Source organism: Ischnura elegans, chromosome 12 (assembly GCF_921293095.1).
Source record: "Ischnura elegans chromosome 12, ioIscEleg1.1, whole genome shotgun sequence".
NCBI lineage: Eukaryota > Metazoa > Arthropoda > Insecta > Odonata > Coenagrionidae > Ischnura > Ischnura elegans.
The window spans coordinates 82,771,795-82,793,383 of record NC_060257.1 but is presented as its reverse complement, the minus strand read 5'-3'; the positions used below and the strand labels follow the sequence as shown (position 1 = coordinate 82,793,383).

Here is a 21,589-nt window from a genome sequence, read left to right as displayed (position 1 = left end):
TAATATACGTTGACCTAAACTCCAGGAAATATTTTAACATAAATTCTTTAGTGCAAAATAGCACACTTTTTAATGTACCACAAAACTTTATTAATCCGAATAGTGGTAATTACTCGATAGTAATTAAGCTACCTTAATAATGACCATCAGGTGGTAGAAACCCAGGGTCGAAATAGTTTTTTGGATGATTACGAAGTGAGTTATTTAGAACTACAAATATAAAAAATAAGAGCTTCATAACTGAACAATTTAATTCAATTTATAAGAAATTCCAGTCCATTTCAGGAAATTACCATCATTACAGCTATCCGATACGAAAAATGGGAGATGTACAATGAAATCAAATATCGAAAAGTGCTGACTTTATCAATGAATCTCGACAGGGTCTCTCGATAAATTGGCGACCTTATTAAGGTTGGTAAATATTTGAGACGTGAAAAAATCGGTCAGGCTTGAATTTCAATGACTTCTGGTCTCTTCAATCTTGATGCTTTGACTCCGTTGCTCAGAAATATCTCGACCCTCTTTCCGCCATGAATGTATCAACTCAAGACTTCGGCTCACTGTACGCGAAATGGGATGATGCGTCTGAGCCCACCCTCAGAATTTCCTAACGAGATGTTTCCTTCCCTCTCTTTATCAGATTTTTCCGAATTCAAACATAAAAAAAGACCTCATTTACAAGGAGCGTTAAAAATCACACCATTTACGCCACTGACTGCCGCCAACAATGAGGTACCTTCCCAAATAAAAATTCAGCGCTTGGTAACATGTGTAACAAAAGAGGAGGGTTTAGTTGAAATGAAAAATAAAATCAATAACACTGAGCATTTGTTTTTCACAACTGCATGGTTCAATTTTGACCGAAGCTTAAATGATGTAAATGATGATATAATTAATTATGATGAAGCATCAAAGGCCAGGTCCCAGATAATTTACGAGTATTAACTATTACGAGAGAATTCGTCAAGTACTGTTCATTGTCTATTATGCGAAAATGAAAAATTAAAGAGATAACTAATTCATTCATTAAATTAAATGAAATTTTTTTGTTTGAGGCGCAACTTTGTGAAAGCGATTCATTATTAAAATTAAAAAGGAAAATTCTTTGTGCTTTCACATACTGAGAATAATATTCATGTGAAAGCACAGAGTTTTCCTTTTTAATAAATTAAATTAGTCACCGATCCAGGAAAAAATCGAGCTTCCTATTGAAATTAACATTAAAATGCAATTAACATTTGACTCCCCTACCTCCACAAATAATATTTGTCTTATCGCGCTAACTATCAGATATTCTAAGTAATTTATACAACGTTTATGTGACATAATTAATGTGCGTTTTGATAAAACTCATGTGAAATGGAAGTCGCTACCCGAAACCTAACAATTGATACACAAGGCCGAAACTCTACACTAGCACCAATTTATACAAAGGGTGTTTCAAAAGGTACAACACAAGGGGTTTTAAGGCTTTGTAGTATTATGGCCTACTACAATCATTAACCCATTTCCGACCACAGTAGCCATATGACCAGATCATACTATTATAAGCACATGAGACTCTTGAAGAAAACCCGCACTCCTATTTGCTGTCGACCTGCCACAAATATGTCGTTTAAGCTTGCAATAAATTGATCCACTCAATAGCCAGGATTCCCACTCCAACTAAATTACAAAAATTCGCGTTTTTTTCCATGTTTTCACGGTCTATATGTCTTCAAATTCACGGTTTGTGGATAAACCATTTTAGGCAGAAATATTGATCATGTTAACTACAAATTTAACAAACGTGACAGACACCGTGAATGTGAAACGCAGCAATGAAAGTGCTATCTCTCCTAATGCCACATATCGATAGCAAAATTCAGGTCCGGCTAAAGGTTGTGAGTGGGAAAATGGAGCGAGCAGGATGGCAGGGAAGTGAAGAAGTGACTGATTTTTCGCCAGGGTTATTAAACACTTTACCGGTTACTGGTCTTCTTCCTACGAATACGCGTGTGCGGATAAATGCGTGGACAGTATCTGCGCGTGCCTCGGCCTTGAAACGTGATCGAAACATCCATTTTTCTTTTCATCCGTCAATCGCAGTTCTACAATCAAGTTTGAGATATTTTTTTAAAGGTTTAATAACGAAATTCACGGCTGTTTCCAGTTTTTTTTTAACGGTAGACGAAATTCACGGATTATTTACTGTTTTAAGGTTTTCACGGTTGCGTGGGAACCCTACATTAGCTTATTTTGGAAGCCGGTCCAAATAAGCCTATTGACGGAACGAGACGGGTGCGAAACGGAAATTCAATATGGACGCATGCCATTTGTAAAATTAGATGCAAGTATTATATTAGTAAACATGAATTGGCATTTTATATATTATTTCAACTTTCTTTCGTCTAAAAATATGATTTCCCTGACGATAATGAACAACGCGGCTCAATGTCTTCAGAAAGAATTAGCAGAAAGTTTTCTGGATGGAAATGGATTAATAATAAATAAAATGAAAAAGCAACTCAAAAAGTTTCCGTCTACCTAAGTGTACTCAATATGCTCCACACGGCGAGTAATTTTTGTTAAGTGGCGTCCGTAGACCTCACCTGGGGTTTGAACCGGGACTCTTCAATCAGCAGCTTCACACTCTACGGATCATGGTAGCCTAATGGGTAGAGCGCTTGGCTTTTGACCGAAAGGGCCCGGGATCAAATCCCGAGGGAAGCTATCGGACACCCTCCTAAATGAAAATCTTCCTAGTCCCCAGGAAAGGAACTGACTCTCTATCCTAAATGAGTTATTCACATGGCTGTGGCTTAGACTAGGGTGAGCTCTCGCCATTATAATCAAACCAACCTTCCGAGTTGTAGCAGTAAGTGAGTTTTGCCATTGTTCGGTAAGCCATTCTAATTCAAAATAAACTCTCGCAGGGAACTTAAATGTAGCTTCCAGCCAGCCCATTTCCCTACTTGAACACCAACTACTCGTCCTTTGCCCCTCTCGCGAAAAAAAAGATCCGAACACGTCCCATTGCAGCATTCGAGTTTTTAAAAATCGAAAACTTTATATAACTTTTTCGATTTAGTGCCAAAGTTTTAAATGTATCAATGCATTGGGTCGGGCGGGAGTTTCCTGATTATGGTGGATCACAAAAAAAAGTCGAGCCTTTAATATCTTCGCAAGGTGCCCTTTTCACTTTCCACTTGCCTTTTCAATTCAGATGCTACTTCCGTTTCTTTATATCGGAAAAAAAAGAATGAAAACTAAAACTTTATGCCCGGGAACTTGAAGGAAATTTCTTTCTGAAGAATAAAATAAGAAGTCTTGAAGATCTCTTGGCAGTAGCTTCCCTGAGAGAACTTAAAAATATAATAATAATAATTCCCCGCGGAGGAAAAGTTGGTGAGTCGAGTAAAAAGTTAAGACAGCAGCCAAATTAAAAGGATACGCTTCGTTTTACAACATTCATAAAAATAAAGGAATTTTAATCGGCATTTAAATGCACTTAGTTAGTACTACCTTCGCCCCTGATAGCTATTCTAGGGCGACTATACGTCCGTGTTATCGCGAACATTTCCTCCCCAATAAAGTATTCATGTCAATGAAATTTGACCTCATTGCCCCCAATTTTTAAATTGACTTATTTTCTCTGGACCTCTATGTTTTAATTTACAACTCTTCACTTCATCACCATCTTCAAAGGAAAATGGGCGAATTTAGCTTTACCAACACGATGACCACATTTCAATTTAACATTTGTACCAGCATTATAATAACCAAGGTCTACCATCCCATAATTGAATTACCCTCGTCAATTCAGCATCAGGCTTTTCCAGGGTGTCCGGCCAATCAAAGCAGAGAAATTCATTCATAATTTCACGTTTTCCAGGAAAATTTCAGGTTAACCATGCGTGATTACTGCGATAGACATGAATTTTAAAACACCTTTCATAATAATACCATTTCAATAATATTATATCGATGTATTATTTTACTTTACCATTTTAAATATTTTCCCTTAGAAATAGAAACTGTAAGCTTAATTGATGAATGTCTCAGTTGGCACCTCAAGACAGTCGACATAATGTCAAGAAAATGGGTGCAGAACTGGCTGAAGTTTATTAGATATGAACTTGAAATAAAATATTTTGAGCAAAAATTCATGAACAATTCATGCATAATTCCAGGGACTGAAAATTCAAGCATAATTCTCGATTCCACCGTTTTTCCAGCAATAAAAATTCATCCTAAACATAATCCCTATTACCTCACTGGCGCTTAACTACCACAGTGCCCACCAATATTGTTCGGGGCATTCCTTCCACGCTCAGAACTCACTCTACCCAAACCCTTCATCAACTTATTTCTCTAGCAGTTTCATCCCTACATCCACTTAGTCTACACCTTCTTCTCTCCGTTTCCTAAGCATTTGCAACTCCATATTTACGAAACATTTACTTTATTTGCACTCCCAGCATCCACGTAAAGCCTGAATCCCACGATAATTTTTTAAAGTTATTTTCGAGTGATCACTTTAGCGATCATTGGAGTGATCACTCGCAAATGATCGTCGCGCGCAAGTGTTTTCCACGATCACTCCAATGATGAGGATTCCCATCACTTTTTTCATCACACGTCCGATCGCTTTTTCCGTCGCTAAAACCGTCACTATTACACCATATCAGCCAATCAAAACGTATGCCCGTACGGAGCGATTGCAGCGCAACGTTTGACAATCGTAGAAACGACATAGATAAACTAAAACGCTATATGTTTTCGTGATGCGGGTCCTATGACAACGAGCTGTGATATCGGAAGTGTTGCGAAAAGCGACGGCGGGACGGATCGTGTGATTCAGAAAAGTGATCACTCGAGCGATAACTTTTCCGGTCCCGAAAAGCGATCGCTCGATCACTTTTCGCGACGAAAAAACTGATCGTGTGATTCAGGCTTAAGCATTGATCATAATAACACAGCTGCATGCGAAACCTGAAAGTGCTGGCGAAATGCACGTATGCACTACGTTTATGACGCGATTACTCTTGGATGTTGCATTATCGTCAAGTTTCACGGGGATACTATTTTCATTCACCGTGTGTTCAATTTGAGGGAAAAGGCCAATGAAATTTGCATGGCATCATATATCTAATGACTCCAGCCAATTACATGAAAATATATTTTAATAAAGTTAGACCAAATCATAAAAATGCATAAAACACAAATAAATATCCCAACTTTTTAGTGATTAATATAATATAATGTTCGAAAAACTTCATATTTTACTTGACAAAAATCCTATTTTATCAGGAAATTACAAGGCATCCCTAACTTTTTTTTTACAAACAAACTTCAAATTTACAAATGCCTTTGCTTTTCCGCTTTGCTAACGATATAAATATTGACTAATATAGTCAATATAACGCTGATTCTGAGAGCAGGGATGAAAATCAGGCTAATAAATTTCTCTCTTTTGTGCAGATTGTATCAAAATGCAAATCCATGATGCTAATTAGAACTAAAATCGGGGCGACATATTTCTGATTGTACTGTCAACTTCTTCGGCTGAACATTCCGAGGCTAAACGACAGAAATCAACTAAGTAAGGCAGTTTGCCGTAAATTCCTCACCATTCAAGGCCTTAATGAAGGTTTCGCAAAGAATCGGAACATTTAGAATAATGTAAAGGAATATTTTCCAAGAAAAACCATGCTGTGACATAAATTCCTTGAAAGAGCGACGCGGCTTAATAAATAAATAAGCAGAGCTGACACACGGCCTTAATTATGCAAGAGAAGCGACTGAGCAATGAAGTGATGAAATAAATTCTCAGCTATTACAATTTAAAAATAACATAAAATACCATCACACAACTGTTACCGGGAAACAAAAGAGAAAGAATCATTGCTTAGAATTAAGATCCAAGAATATGCTTGTTACATTGATGCCGAAAATTTTTATTTTAGAACGATTTCTCCAAACCATAAAAGAATACTTTACGGCAACACAGCTAAATGAACAACAAAAAATGACGACTTCTTTAATATTTATATAATAACTAAATAAATAATAAAATAATAAATAGCCAAGATAACATTTGTAAATAAATTGAATGGTTTGCGGCGTAACTTCGTGAAATTTCCTCATAATGGAATGAAAAAAACTTTGTAAATTTCACATGAATTTTATTGGCACGACCAGTTTCATCGCTGCGCGACCTGATGATGTCGCGCAGCGATGAAACTGGTCGTGCCAATAAAATTCATGTGAAATTTACAAAGTTTTTTTCATTCCATTATTTGTAAATAACCCTGTCCGCTGGCTACTTTATATTATTTATACCCATATTTAAACTATTACGTACTTTTTAATTCCAGGTGAAAGGATTTTTTCTCACATTTTTGAAAAAACAGCAAATAGGTAATCACTTAGGCATGAAATACATTTCCACCCACACAACTCAAATTTCTTTCCCTTTCATCACGGACTTAATGTAGTAAGTCCATCACGGATTTTGATTATGACTACCCAGTCATTAATACCCAGATTTTCATATTTTTCGAGTACTAACCCCGCGTCATAAATATCCAGGTTTTAGAATCACTACGCTAGATTGAAAAAACTGATGAATAAAACATTGATAATTCACCTTCCTACGTTTTATTTGCTCTCTCCAAGTCAGGAAAGCAATGATTCAATTCTCGCTTTAGAATAGAGCAAAATATATTGCCAAAAAAGAAACGCATTTCAGGATTCCAAATAATGCTCTTATTATAGCCACCCAAGTAGTGGAAGAGTTTCAGGAATTTACGACATTGAGGGACGTTTCATTCCTATGAAATATCATACCCATCCTCGAAAACTTTGTCGTCTGAAGTCATGCATCACTTAACGGCATTGTCGGCCGTCGAATAGTAGGGCACTTCGCGACTAGAGCCGAATGAAACTTTAATATTTCAATCCGACAAAGCGTAAAGAACGCATTGCAGCCTTTAATTACTTCCTCTGATTCTACATAGAACGCATGCTCACCCTATACATCTGCATCTAAATCATGCGATCTCCTTACGCGGGTTGTGCAATCAAATTGCAGCGTAAATGAAAACGCAGAGAGGAATAACTCTTAAGATACAATATGATACTGATTAATTAGAATCTCTATCATCGGGTCTCCATGCTTCTTTTAGACCTTGGATTTTATTTTAGCTACTTTTCAGGCGTTGCGTTTTACGTAAGGAACACAATCATTGCAAGTAAAAATATTTATTTTTCTGCAAAGTATAAAATGGATTTACCCTAGCAACAGCCGCTGCTATTTCGTTATAAGGTGATAGCAAACCCAAAAAGGGTATCAAATGGGGCTCATAAATTCTACTTAAAATAAATGTTCAAGAAAAATATGATCTCACGTGACTGAATACGATAAAAAATACTGCTGAACCTAAAATTACAAATAACCCTTAATATTGTCGATTAAAATAGTTAAGGGTGAAAAAATATCTAATTAACGTTGCGGCGATGCTTTTATAAACTTTTTATCCGTGTCTTGAATATAAAAAAGTACTAGACACAATTATTCAAGATATTTGAAAACTATATCCATAAAATTTGAAGTAATGAAACTGATTTTCTCTTATTTTAAATGCATAGATTTTAGCAGTAGTTAAAACTTAATTCCGCGGTATTCACTCGGGGAGGAGTAAAGCAATCGAAGATAAGGCACTGAAAGCAAATTCATTGCATCGAGTAGGGCAACATCTATCAGATACATGAGAGTCAACACCTAACACTGAAGAGTTATGAGTCACAAGAAGGAGAGTTTTGCTTGAATAGCCAGTAATGAGTTGCTACACTTAAGCAAAAATTTAGATGTTCGTTAATGCAGGTGAAGCACCGAATGCTTTTAGTAAGATGTAGATGCCAAAAAATACCAACAATTAATACAATTCCAATTTAGAACAGATGAATGGCAACTGATTAATCTCATAACGTCATCTTTTCTAATTTTGAAAGAATATGCAATCCCAGCCAACTCAATTAATCTCTTTCAAAATGCACCAGGGATAAAATTTTATACAAGCATGCAGCTGAATCATTTGGCGGACTTTAATACATGAGGGGTTCATGAAGAAAATAAATGTCATTGAAATATTTTCAGGGCTTTCCGCTGTGATTTAATGTACGAAATACTTTCATTATAATTATCTGTGAGATTCCTCACTTAAGCATTTTCATTATGAGCAGTAAATTGACATCAATTCCTCCGACAGGCATTTCTAAAGGAATTTCAAAATTCCAGGAAAGCTGCGTGCGTAGTTATCAAAATTGGAATATTCACGAAGCGAATATTTTATCCAAGTAACCCCTCCATTAAAGCCTAATTAAAGGATAATTTATGCAAGAAATTAATTTCATTTCGCTATTTCAAAAATATTTTCATGACTTCCGGAAGTCGAACTTATGAAATAAAAAATTCTTTCTTATCTTCGCGTTAAAGAGGAGTAGCAAATAATCAAAAACAGTTTTTTGCTACCCACAGCAGAGGTTGCGACATTCCACAAGTTTTCCTGATACCTGCACCTCGAAAAGGCACGGAACTTGTCGCTTGCAACTCCGAGGAATCCAAGGATTGCAAATCCAAAGCCTAATTTTTGCCAGACTTAATACAACAAGAATTACACTTAATCGAGGGTTCCAAACCACAAGGGAAAGAGCAACTAGCGTTGTTCACAGTATAAATTCATTTCGACATTACTTTGGGACTGAAAAAGAATATATTTAAAGACTTCGGGGAATGAATTTCGGCGCAAAACTCAAAGTCGACTTTAGACACGTGCGCACACAAAAGGGCAAACAAGATTGACAATGCAAACAATAATAGCAAGATTGATGCCAATGTGTACTGACGGAGTTGAGGCGGGGACATTTCAACAGTCGCCTTGGAGAATGTGGGAGTATCAATGTTATCTGAGCGCCGTTTCCGAGAAACGACTTAAGGAAAGTGTTTCCTTGTCTTGAGAAAATCACAACGAATATCCTCATTCTTATCCCGAGTCTCATCCACAGCGGACTCGAAAATGACGAAGCCGTGGAATTTCAGTTTCGAAAAAATAATAACTTTCAACAAGTTTTTCGGAAAATCTTGTGAAAAAGTTTGACACTTTGGGACTAAAATTTAAGTTTTCCATTTTTTCACAGTATTACCTAGTGGCTTCATAATGTCCTTTAAACTGACGACAATTTGCTGAACAATAACAATGCAGTTCTAGATTCTGCACAAGAATCAATGGCAACAGATATAAAATTATACACCCAAGTAAAATGATAACTAAGTTTATATATTACATTCATTAAACCATATTAAAAAAAAACGAATACTAAGACCAATCGTTTCGTAGATACAGCCATGAAGGAGTTGGATGAACTACTTAAGTAATTAATAATAATTAAGTGCTTGGAATTTGCTAAATGTTGTTAATTCCGTCTTAATTATATACCTATTTTAAGCTGCTACTGGATATGTTAATGCTATTTTATGAAGCGTTTGGAATTTGCGAAATATTGGTGATTTCGTTGTAAATTTAATTCCCAATAATATGTTAACAACTGTTCTTAGTTTTCTTTGCTGTAATGAATCACTAACGTGATTTTCCACGCTATTTCCAAATTGTAACGATGAACAATAAAGAAATAGGAGCGCACTATAAGGAGTAAAGAATTACGAAGTAACATCATAAGTCCACGAAGGAGACCTTGAGGCACACGAATAAAACGGGATAGGAAACGAAACTGCAACAAAGATGAGAATGTATGTTGGAGAGAGAAAAGATGGAGCCCTTGGATTCAACCCTATTGACTGAATGGATTTACGGCAAGGAAGAGATGTATGACGTATTATTAATTAATTAATTATTGGAGAAATTGAGCATTAAGAATGCACGATACCCAGGAGTTAACAGGAAAACTGCCGTGCTTGCACAAGAGCTACGGAGGAGAAGAGGACTGTCAACCTGTTTGATTAGCGAGGATGGCATACGCTGCACACGGAGAAAGCAAGCAAGATTAAGAATTCAGGGAAAGTAAAGGAGACGCGGGCTTAGATCTGCATCGAGACGTCGGCCACAGAGAGCCAAAATTAAAAAAAAAACCGGCCAAGAGTCGAAAAGTGAAGTTCGCGCAAACCAACCAAAATCAGTTGATAAGAATTTGCCCTTTGTGATAGGGTACCATGTAGAAATATTAAAATAGCCAATATAATATCCACAGCTGGTGAAAGTAGAGCATGCCAGAGTGATGCTGGCGACCGAATTTTTTCCCATGGAAAATAGCAAAATATATATAGCTTCATTAACGACTCTTCATTTAGAATGTTGGTTTCAAAATATTTTTATCTACATACTTGATGAATGGTAATAACGTTGTCCCATTGCTCTTGTTAATTAATACTTTCATTATTTTTAAAAATTTGCGCTGATTTTTCATTTTGTTTTATGTTTTACGGTAAGTATTATTTTCATCTATATGAGGCTACACGGAGTTAGTTACACTGTGTAAAATACAAAAATCATATAGAACAACGTTTAGAGATATATTTTTGGCGATAACTTGCGATTTTAATTTTTACAACCACATTCATTAAAAACTACCCAGGCCAATCGGGCCACAGTGGCGGCCACTAAGTAAGCGAAGAAATTATTTCCAAGCATAATGACGACGGAATGCTTAATAAATAACAATAGTAAATGGAATAGATTGATGAAAAATTTCTCGGGATTCCCACCGGGTGTGGTATTGGGTTAATTCTCCCAACGTTAAACCGTAAAAAAGTACCATTAAGAGTATACCCCTGAAGATGATGGCAGACTCAGCCATTAAAACGTTGGGAGGTAGACAAAGAAGTAGGGAAATTAGGGTTATTATCCGAAATTTATACGCATGATGGCATGATCATTCAAATTCATAACTTTTTCAATGCCGTTCCTAGCAATTACAAACATTATACGGCCAAATATTTGAAAACATTGGATTGCATTGGACTCATACCGCGTCGCGGTTTTGAAAACCGATTAAAATGCAACCGAAGTTGCAACAGAAATCAGCCTTCTATGGGTGGAATTGCAGCCCTCTATGCAGTCCCCTTGGGTAAGGGTGACGAATAAAACGAGGAACTAACGTATATATTATACTAACATTATTACTACAAGGAATATCCTTCCCACAAACAAGAGTCCCTGTGGCGCAGTGGATAGCGCGTTGGACTTCTAATCCAAAAGTCGTGGGTTCGAATCCCACCAGGGATGGAATTTTTTCTTTTCACAATAGTCTTCACCATTCTACGGAGGTGTCCTCTTTCCAGTCCCGATATTTGAAATCGCGCAGTGTCCTGTCATTCATTATTATTATTATTAATGCAATACTATTAAAAAATTTATTAAAAATTAACTCATACAAGGCTAATTTCTGTAGTCACTTCGGTCGCATTTTAATCGGCTTTCAAAACCGCGACGCGGTATGAGTGCAATGCAATCCACTGTTTTCAAATTTGGCAGTATAATTTTTGTAATTGCGAGGAATAGCATGAAAAAAGTAATGAATTGATAGATGAAATCATTATAAATATAAATTTCGGTTGACATCCATAATTATACATTATTTCCCCGTGAAAATCTGATTAATTTGTCAGTCATCGACGCGAGTGGCGACTTTTGTGAACCCATCCAAATGCGCGGAGTGTGACAAAACATTTAGAGGCCATCTTGAGGAATTTCTTCCGTAATATTCGTGTTGAAATCGCACATTGTTGCAGTCATTTTTTGATGCGGTTTTCGCCCCTGTTTTTCAATCTCAAATCGCGGATCAAGGAAGAAGAGTAGAGTCGTTCCCTCGGTTAAATCCTGAGAGCGACCGGGATGTAGGTGAAGCCGTGGTATATAGCCGCGGAGGAAGAAAGATTGGGAGGTGAGGAGGGGAGGGGAGTAATGTGAGAGGCAGGGGACGAAGGGAAATGAGAAAAAGGCTCGGGTGGAGGAGGACGATTTGAAGCGAAGGAGGGGGCCGGAGCGATCAATGTGGCAGAGGAGGGAAGGAAAGAAGGCGAAGAGAGGATGGAGGGAAAAGAGATGGAGAGAGAGGAGGGATAACAATTGAAGAGGGAGGAAAGAGGGTGACAGAATGTGGACGAGGGAACGGGAGGGGTTGGGGAGAGAGGGAGAGAGAAGGGGTATGAATGAGGAGGGGCATTGGTTGGAGGGAACGGAACACACGGCCGAAGCCTCATTCAAGACGAATCATCCCGACTTAACTTTGGCCCTGGGATTTCCACATAACAGATTTTTGGTTTGCTTCTTCCTACTTCTCGCATTCTAGCCGAGTGCGTTGTCAACTGCAAACTTAATTGGGTTGTATTTAACCCTATGAGTGCAAACCCATTTCCTAGTCACTAAGCTACAAGTGCCGAGGCATTGTTGCTGATTTTGCAGTAGGTTAGGAAAAAAGAGGTCTAAAAAACATATAAAGGTATATAATCAAAAACTCTAGGAAATATTTATTATACGTGGTTTCACCTTTTTAATGCAGTATTTGACGAATTTTTGGTAATATGAGTTAATTTTTATAATTGAAAAAATAGTTGCCATCGCGCTCCTGGCACTTTTAGCGAGAGATGGGAGGAACGCGATGGCGCTCCCAGGCACTCTAAGGGTTGAAGAACAGAAATTTAGCGAAAAAATATATATTAATTAAAAAAATAAAATGAATATCCTACGGAAGTGAGGCATGGAAAATGACATGAGCATGGCTTCTGGCCTCGTGCGATGTCAATTGATAACCGAAATAGGGCAGGATTTTAAGAATAGTCTGCAAAAAAATTAACGAAGGCATACATTACTGTAAACATTAAAATTAATTCTCTACAAAAGTGAGGCATGGACAATGACATACGCGGTTCTAGGGTAGAGGCTTTCGAAATGTTGTGTTACAGAAGAATGATGAGGATCAAATAGATCGGGCGTATTAGTAATGAGGAAGTACTACGAACAGTAGGAGAGAAGAGAAGCCTCATGAAAATCTCAACAATAAGACGGAACAACCCAATAGTCCATACCTTAAGACATGATGGCCTGATGAAGACAATCGTCGAGGGACGAGTAGATGGCAAGAACGGAAAAGGAAGACCTCGAACAAAATATATGGAACAAGTAAAGGAGGAGGTGAAGAAAAAGAAATACGTAGGTGTGAAAAGATTAGCTGATAGGACAACTGAGAGGAGAGCTGCGTCAAACCAATCATAGGATTGTTGATTAGTGATGATGATGAATGAAATAAATAATATATGATTAATTTATACAATAAGAAAAACTAGGGACACAGCTTTGTGTTTTATAAATAAAATTACCGCGGAATCGACGTCTTGTTATCTCTCCTTATAGACCCACCGTGTTATCTTTCATATCTAGTAACCTTGACGACAACAAAACAGCGTAATGGAGCAGAAAAAAATGATTACGAACCTGCAAAATCAAGAAATTTCGCATAAATTCAAAAAATCCCAGATCTCAAGATCATTTTTCCGATAATTTTCCAGTTTCGGGTAATTTTCTTCTCCGAACGCCACTACAGACTCTGACGATGGTAATCCCCTCTCTTCCGGCTTACTAAGGTCAAATTATGGAAATGTTTTCCATAATCCGGCCTCGAACTGGCTTTTATTAAATAGAATCAATTCAAAACTCTCGTGGAAAAGTGCTACGATCTTTTATTTACTTTAATCATTGAAATCGTTTCACGGGCACTTTTCAATTAAATACATTTTAATCCGACCCAGGTTTCAATGTAACAACGAATACGATATTGTTCCACTAAATCCTCAGTCGAATTAAAAATTATTTAGCGGAAAATTGCACCCAATTATTTCGATAGGGACGAATTCCTCGCCATTTCGCGGGAATCTTCAGATTTTATACAAGGCGGGGAAAAATTATGTCACAAAATTTAAACGGTGGATAGCTGATGCCAGTAGCAACCAAAATTACTAATGATGTTTCGGTCGAAAACACATAATTTTTAAACTACAGATCTCTCCCTCGCAAACCATTCGAAGTTATTTTCCATAATATCCGTTAACAGGGAAAACTCATGTAAAATCGGAGCGCTTGGCTCAAAGTTACCGTTGTTTAAAAATGATGCGTTTTCGACTTAAACATCGTCCGTAATTTTGGTTCCCTCTTGCATCAGCTATCTAGGATTAAAATTTCGTGGGATAATTTTTCTTCACCCTGTACGTACGAAACCAAGAATTATTTTACATTTTTGATTGAGGTACTACATGATAATAGACTACATCAATTGAGATTTCCGTTTTTATGTTCACCGCTGTAATTTCGCGCGTTGCGTGACCACGACGTCCGATTAATAAATCATCATGCGTCAACTATTAGTATTTTCCATATTCGTGGTCGGTCACCACTGTCCCTCCCAAACTCCTACGAGCACGTTCAACGTTAATCCTGACCTCTGTGCATATCCACTTTTGTCCGCTCCGCCCCGCGCGACGGGGGAAAAGAAAGGGAAATTGGATCGAGGTAGGTACCGGGACGTGGGAATACGCCAAGGGTAAGGCGAGGAGAGAGAGAGAGAGAGCGGGGGATGAGGGAAAAAGGGGAAGCGAAGACATGAAGTAGGTAGGGGATCCTGAAGAGGGGGCGAAGATTCGAGCGGAGGAGGTGGGCGTGTAGTGGAGGGTGGAGGGGGTGTAAGCGGGGGAGGAGTTTAAAGGAAATGGGTGAATGATTTATTGCTTCGCAGAAATTTAGCAACGGCGGAATAAAACCCACTTCAGTAAATTTAAGGTTTCCGAGAAGAGAAAACGCGAGTAAGGGATGCGGATGGAGAGAGAGAGAAAAAAAAGAAACAGCACAGAAGAAGGATGTAAGAAGGCGAAGCAATATATACCGCAAAAGAGGTGGGACCCATAACGGCCAAGATTATAAATTCTAGCACACCCGGTTTCGTGCGCTGTTGAAGAAATAAAATGAAGAAAATTTTTTCGAAGAAATAATTGAAGGGAAAATTTTTATAATCAGTGTACATAGCGCATACATTCCAGCACACCCGGTACGGGCGTTGTTGAAGGAATAAACTGAAGAAAATATATTGAAGAAATAATTGAAGTAATAGTGTTTATGATCAGTGCGCAAAGCGGTATGTAAAGCATGGATCACACGATTATTTTTAACCATCTCACACACAGAGTGACAGCTTCATCAATAGGACTTCATGGACCAAAAGAGTCCCATCACATGCTCCATCATTTTCTCAATCACACGGTGTACATCTACATACTACCCCGCAAGCCGCCTAAAAGGCCTGTGGCAGGGGGTGTTAGGAGACCAGCCATTTGAACAAAAGGAAATGCTTTAACGAAATTACGACTGGAAAGTCCTTCATGGTTCGGGGAAAAAAAGAATTCGCATATCTATCCGTTTGGCAAAACATCTCTCTTAATTTATCGCTTTTTTCGGACCTGGAAATATAGTGCGGCTCCAATATTATGTTATCCGTGTCGCCCGTAAAGATAACCATTCAAGCAGTCTAAGCCCAACACGCAGCCTCCGAGTCTCCAGCGGCTTCAAGCCTGATTCGCTTAACATCTGGGTAACGCTGTCTGTACGACCGTAGCAGTTTTTGACGAACCGCGCAGCCTTCCTTTGTATTTTGTTCCGTTCGCGAAATTCGAATTTTTCGAATTTGCGCATATCGGTCATTCCAACCGTTCCTCTTTCCATCGCTTATTCTGTCACTTTCCGTATTTTAAACTGTCGCTCAATTAAAAGCCAAACGAGGCGCTACAATCGCAGTTAGCGGACGTACGTTCTTCTTGGAGGAAAGACGGCGACAGCGATGTTTTCAGCGGAGGAAAAAGAGACGTGCCGAGAGATAGAAAACAGGATGGGATTCCCATCCCTGTAACCATCGCGGAAAATGACTGCGTGAAACGGTAATATTTCCGTCATCATTGGAGCGATCGATGGAGTTATCGCCAGTAAGGGACAGTAAAAATGATCGTGTGACTCAGACCAAAGGAAAATTTCCATCTTAAATAGAAGCACCACTCCAGCTCGACCCATTCTGACGATTAAGGCTTGTTTAAAACTTTTCATCTTGATATTTTCGGAGCATTTTAGACTGAATCTTTGCCACAGTTCAAGTGAACTTTAAATCTGAAAAGGGTCTGAATCCAAAAATATGAGGGCGACAGAGTTTTAAATGTAAAATACGCCAGAAAATCAGACAAGTCGAGCATGAGTGATGAGTCCCCTTACGGTCAGTGTATCAGAAAAAATATATTATATTAATGCAAATAGCGATTAATTACACGCTTTTTAATCACTTTAGCGTGTAATTACAATGTCATAATGTCAATGGAAGGTAGCATTGCAAATATTAGAGAGAGATCTGGATAATAAATGGAAAAATAGGCGGGGAATCTTTTAGTACTACATTTGAAATGACGTGAAATTTCTCGTTTACTCTATGTCGGAGTCAATTGCTTCATACTGATCTCATGTTTTTAATCAACTTTAGCAGTGGAATATGGAAAATAATATCTCGAAATTGAATTTACATGCATAGTAAAAAAATAAGCTCCGAATAAAGAAATATACATGGCGAAGCAACAACTACAAGCTGTTTTAATATAAAAATATGCGGCAAATTGCTGCTAATTCTCAGAAGAGTGATAAAAATGGCGTCTAGTTCGTGTTTAATTTTATCTATAAACGCCCCGAATACGTGAAGCTAATTTAGCGCAAAGAATTTAATTCCCAGCTTTTCCTAAACACCCACCTTTGTTCCCTTGACGACGCCTCTCCCCGTTCAAATTTTTTTTCCATCTAGCAAACCCCGCGAGCAGCGTTCGCAATGAAAGAAGGTGGAGGAATGAGTTGACAAAAAAATTTACGGAGCAAGGGCCTCCTAAAACATGACACCTCTTCCGGGATTTCAGCGCCCAGAGTAACGAAAAAGTCACATTTGCACGCAGCGCATGAAACTTTCTTGAGATGACATGCTCCGCCCTATTCCCGTATTCCCTCTCCTCCCCCTGCCGCTAGAAATGTTAGCGAGCCCCAGAAAGAGATGTAACCCGGGAAGATAGCAAGGGAAATTAAAAACAGAAAGCTAAGACTCCCGTATTATAAACGCTGGTGGTATTTTATTAAGTTTTCCTGGAGCAATGCCTTTCTTACACTATGTCGTCACGTAATGCCTGCCGAAGCTATCTCGGGTTCTGCGCCGGGTAAGGTCCTCCATACAACTCTCCTTCCAACGTTTTGACAAGCAACTCAGGCAAAAAAATCTCTCGACAATGTTCAGTAATCATTGGACTATCTTTAATATGGATTCATGAATCCTTGAATTGAGTTAATATGGAAAACGTTATCCGGTGCATGACCCGAGAAATCTTCAATGCTAAGTGGTCACTGATAAACGGTTCGCAAAGCAAGAGGCACATCAGTAAATCAATACTCGAAAATGAATAACGATCCTGTGTAATGTACACAGTGTGGTTACGCAATGGGAGGGAAATATTTCACTTTTTACAACTTATTTTTAGCAAACAATTATAAAGCATACAATATTTCTACAGGAGCAGAATAATCTTTCCTTCGGATAGTATAATTTTAGAGTACAAACATGGAAGGTGTGAAGATGAAATACATGAAAGAAAATCCGAGAGTATATTAAATAAAATATTTTTTTTATTCAACAATAATTTTCTGAGATATCTCCTGTCGGTATTTACGGCATTCTTTGAATTCATTAAGACTTAATAAGTTATCAAGACTTAATAAGTCTTAATGAAATAAAATATTTCAAGAAATAATCAAGGGGCCATGGAAACACTCCCATATAGATGAGAGAAGATAACGTTTTAAGTCAAAAAGTATTTTTCAATAAAAAGCATTCAAGTAAAAGTGAAAAACACGCATAATATTCACGCAAGATTTGCATTAAAAGAAAATCATCCAATTGACAATCGATTATCGATTAGATGATGTTCTTTTAATGTGTGGATAACCGAAAACTAGGAATGGAAATTCTTGTAACAAAACATTTATTTTTAAAACAAAAATTTCCTGGAAATATGACAGATATGTAATCGGCACTTCCAATTTAATTTTAAAAAGTAGACATTTTTCAGCATCAATGCTTTGACCTTCGGTACCACAAGAATTTTATATTACAAATAAATTTATAAATCGTCTGATAAACAGCAGTAACATTCAGTAGCTTATACATCATGAATAGAGATCCGTGAAAATCGTTAATGTGATAAATGCGATATAGATGCGATGTGCACAAATAAATGCGACATAGATGCGATGACTGGACTTTTATGATACTTTTACGCAAATTTGCCTTTTCGACGGCAAAATTCATACATTTTGTGCCGAGCGGGGTGATTATTAAGACATGTTTCCCTGAGCTCTGTGCCTCATTCATGCATTGGTAATCTCAGACGATGTAAAACTCCTATCTACTCGTATAGAAACTAAGTCCCTGTGACGTCACGTGGAGTGGAATCGCATGGGCGCCAATCTGGCCTTTTTCAAATGAGGATAAAATAGACCATTGCCATTCGTCTGAACTAGGATTTCTAAAAACAAATTATTTGTATAATATGAATACACTAATGGTGGGTAAGGAATCGCAATCAATGCCTTTAGTTTTCTTTGATGAAGGAAACTACCCTATTGTTCAAGCAATCTAAACCTAGCGGGCAGCCTCCGAGTCTCCAGCGACTCCCAGCCTAATTCGTTAAACATCTGGGTAACGCTGTCTGTACTCCTGTAGCTAAAGTAAGTGGAGTAAGTAAAACATACCTTTGACAACATTGGAAACCGAGAGTCAGGAAATTTTCAGACTTTTGGCTACATTGGATAATATCTCCAGTGTAAAAAGATTCCTTAAGACAGGGATCTTCCACATTTTTTATGCAAGGGCAAAATATTGATTACTCATCGTCCAGAGGGCCACAGTGCTCCAAGTCATCTTATCACCAAATCAATTAAAATGTATAAAAACATATAATTTCAAAGTGCAGTGATATTTACTGGTGAAAAAAAGTTCAATCAATCAATGCGATTTTTGACATTGTTTATTTTTGACGAATGTGTGGATATTTGGTTCGCGATGCAATATTTTTTTTAGCCTCCAGGGGTCGCAAGAAATCAGCGGGCGGGCCGCGGTTTGAAGGCACTTGCCTCAAGACTCAAGGTGGCACTAGCAACGGGGAGACGGGCACAAGGTGTGCACCAGTGGCACCCGTCTGGGATAGAGCCTAAGAGAGGGTGGGGATTTGCATCGCTGTCCTCCTCCCCTGACAACATCACTTTGACTCCCGGCGTCTTGTCATCCAGAGGGACACTGGCCGACATACGAGCGAGGGTCGGGAGAGTTCTCCCTAATTCTAAGCAGGGATGGCGAGTGCAACGAAACGGAAGTCAAAATCAGTGAAATTTCAATAGTTCCGTTCCCGGCAGCGAAATGTAGAAACGAAACGAAATGGATTTAAAACCGGGGAGCTATAAACTCAGGGTCGAAACGAAATCGGAGTCAGAACTACTTCGGGTCGAAACTAAACTACAATTCTCGGACGAAACGAAACGCCTATAATGTTTCGCACCGAGGGGATCACGTGCTTCATCTTCAAACAGTTTAGTTTCGACCCTCACACCGAGTACGAAGTATGGTTGAATGAAGTAGAGGTTCCGCCTACCGCCCGGCCTCGGTGGCGGCGGGGTAACGTTCTCGCCTGCCAAACAAGAGGTCGCGGGTTCGAGTCCCGCCTGGGTAGGTTTCCCCGGTCCAGGGCATGATTGTTTGTGTACGTTTAGTTGTTACATTCGTTGAACACCCCGGTGTAAAATGGCCAATAGGAGCTGTATCCGGTGGTTTGAAAAAAAAAAAAAAAAAAAAATAGATGCATGAAGCACTCATATTTTTACCACTAATAGGAGTAACGGTGAACGTAAACTGGCCATTCGATTTTTTAGCTCAATCTTTCAACCTCTCTGCACGTAAGTCAGACGTAATAGGTGGAAACTATTCCCTATTATCCCCTCCACATATTTTCTGGGATCGAAACTTAACAATGAGCAGCGGAGTTCCGATTAATTTAGTCTCGTTCCTGGGAGTAAAGTTTCGTCCCGGGTCGAAACTATACTCCTTACTGATTTTAATTTCGTGCGGGAACGAAACTAAACCTAGGCTTCGCATTTTCGTTTCCCTCCCGGTCGAAACGAAACATTTCTTAACTATTATAAAACTATTATTAATATTATGCATACCCAATACGAACCAACTTTTTCGGTAAAAATTGTTACTTGAAACAGGATCAAAAAACCGATATCAAAAACACTTGAGTTGTTATTATTATGGTACTTTTTTATCGTAATACTACGGTGGGAATAATTCAAAAAGTTGTTAAAAACAATTCCTAGTGATTTTTCAAGAGCATTAGTAATTAAAAATTTGTAAGGGAGCATTTTTAGTTGCGTAACGTGGATAATTAAGTAATTAGTTAAAGGAAGTACGATAACAATAACAACTAAAGTGTTTTTGATATCAGTTTTTTGATCCTGTTTCAAGTAACAATTTCTACCGAAAAAGTTGGTTCGTATTAGGAATGCATAATATTAATAATAGTTTTATAATATAGTGGATTCCGGTTAATTTGGATATATCGGGACTTGCGCACTTTGCCCCAATTAAGCGGCTGCCCCAATTAGGCGAACTATCCTGTGTATGGGCATAAAAAACTTTGAAATGGTAGAAAGAAGACTAAAGAATGTTTACAATGCAACATAAGTTTATTAAACTATTAATTTGAGTAATAAATCAGCGAGTATAGTTAATTTATTATCATTTTCAAGAATTATATAATTTTTGTTGAAAATATTTTTCACAGCCTCGGGCGACGCTGAATGAATGTCTTTAACTAAGTCCTATTACAGAAAAGTCCTATCCTCTTGCAGATTCTATAACAACAAGAGCTTTCAAATTTTAATTTCGACGCGAGTATAGAGTCTATGTCGCCGACTCATGGCCCGATAAAGCGGCATGCGGTCCCGATTAAGCGAAGAATACTCTGGGATATTCCTCAATTGGGTTCTGTTTTTCAAGATCTGCCCCAGTTAAGCGGCTGTCCAAAGTAACCGGTGGACCAATTAAACGGAATCTACTGTAGTTGAGAAGTCAAAGAAACATTAAACTAAGTATTAAAAAAACTTTGCAACTTTTTGTGAATTTTTTTATTGCGGTCTCCCAGACCGCACGTCACTGGTTAAGGGTTAAGAAGGTTACAACTTTCCTCAGTAGCCAAGTTGCTGGTGAGTTAGTACGTGCCATTTTCCAATCAACACCAGCCAGTTTTGTTTCCAACTTTGCTGAATGACCTAGCGTGGGAGTAACACGGATAGTAGATGAACTTCGATACATGAGTCGATCAATTGCGTAGTGACTTGCTCAGGGACCCGGTAAAAATCAAAGTTTCGCGGTTCGATTCGCTACAAGATAATAATTCCGAAAAGAAATTAAATATAGA

General features: G+C 38.1%; 1 protein-coding gene and 1 non-coding gene across 2 annotated transcripts in view; one reads left to right on the top strand and one right to left on the bottom strand.

The window, feature by feature from the left end:
* LOC124169861 (semaphorin-1A) overlaps window positions 1-21,589 on the bottom strand; it is a 473,520-nt gene that overhangs the window by 33,013 nt on the left and 418,918 nt on the right. The gene's annotated exons all lie outside the window — the stretch shown is intronic.
* Window positions 11,213-11,285, top strand: Trnar-ucu. The gene has a single exon. It is a non-coding gene; the product is annotated as a tRNA-Arg (tRNA).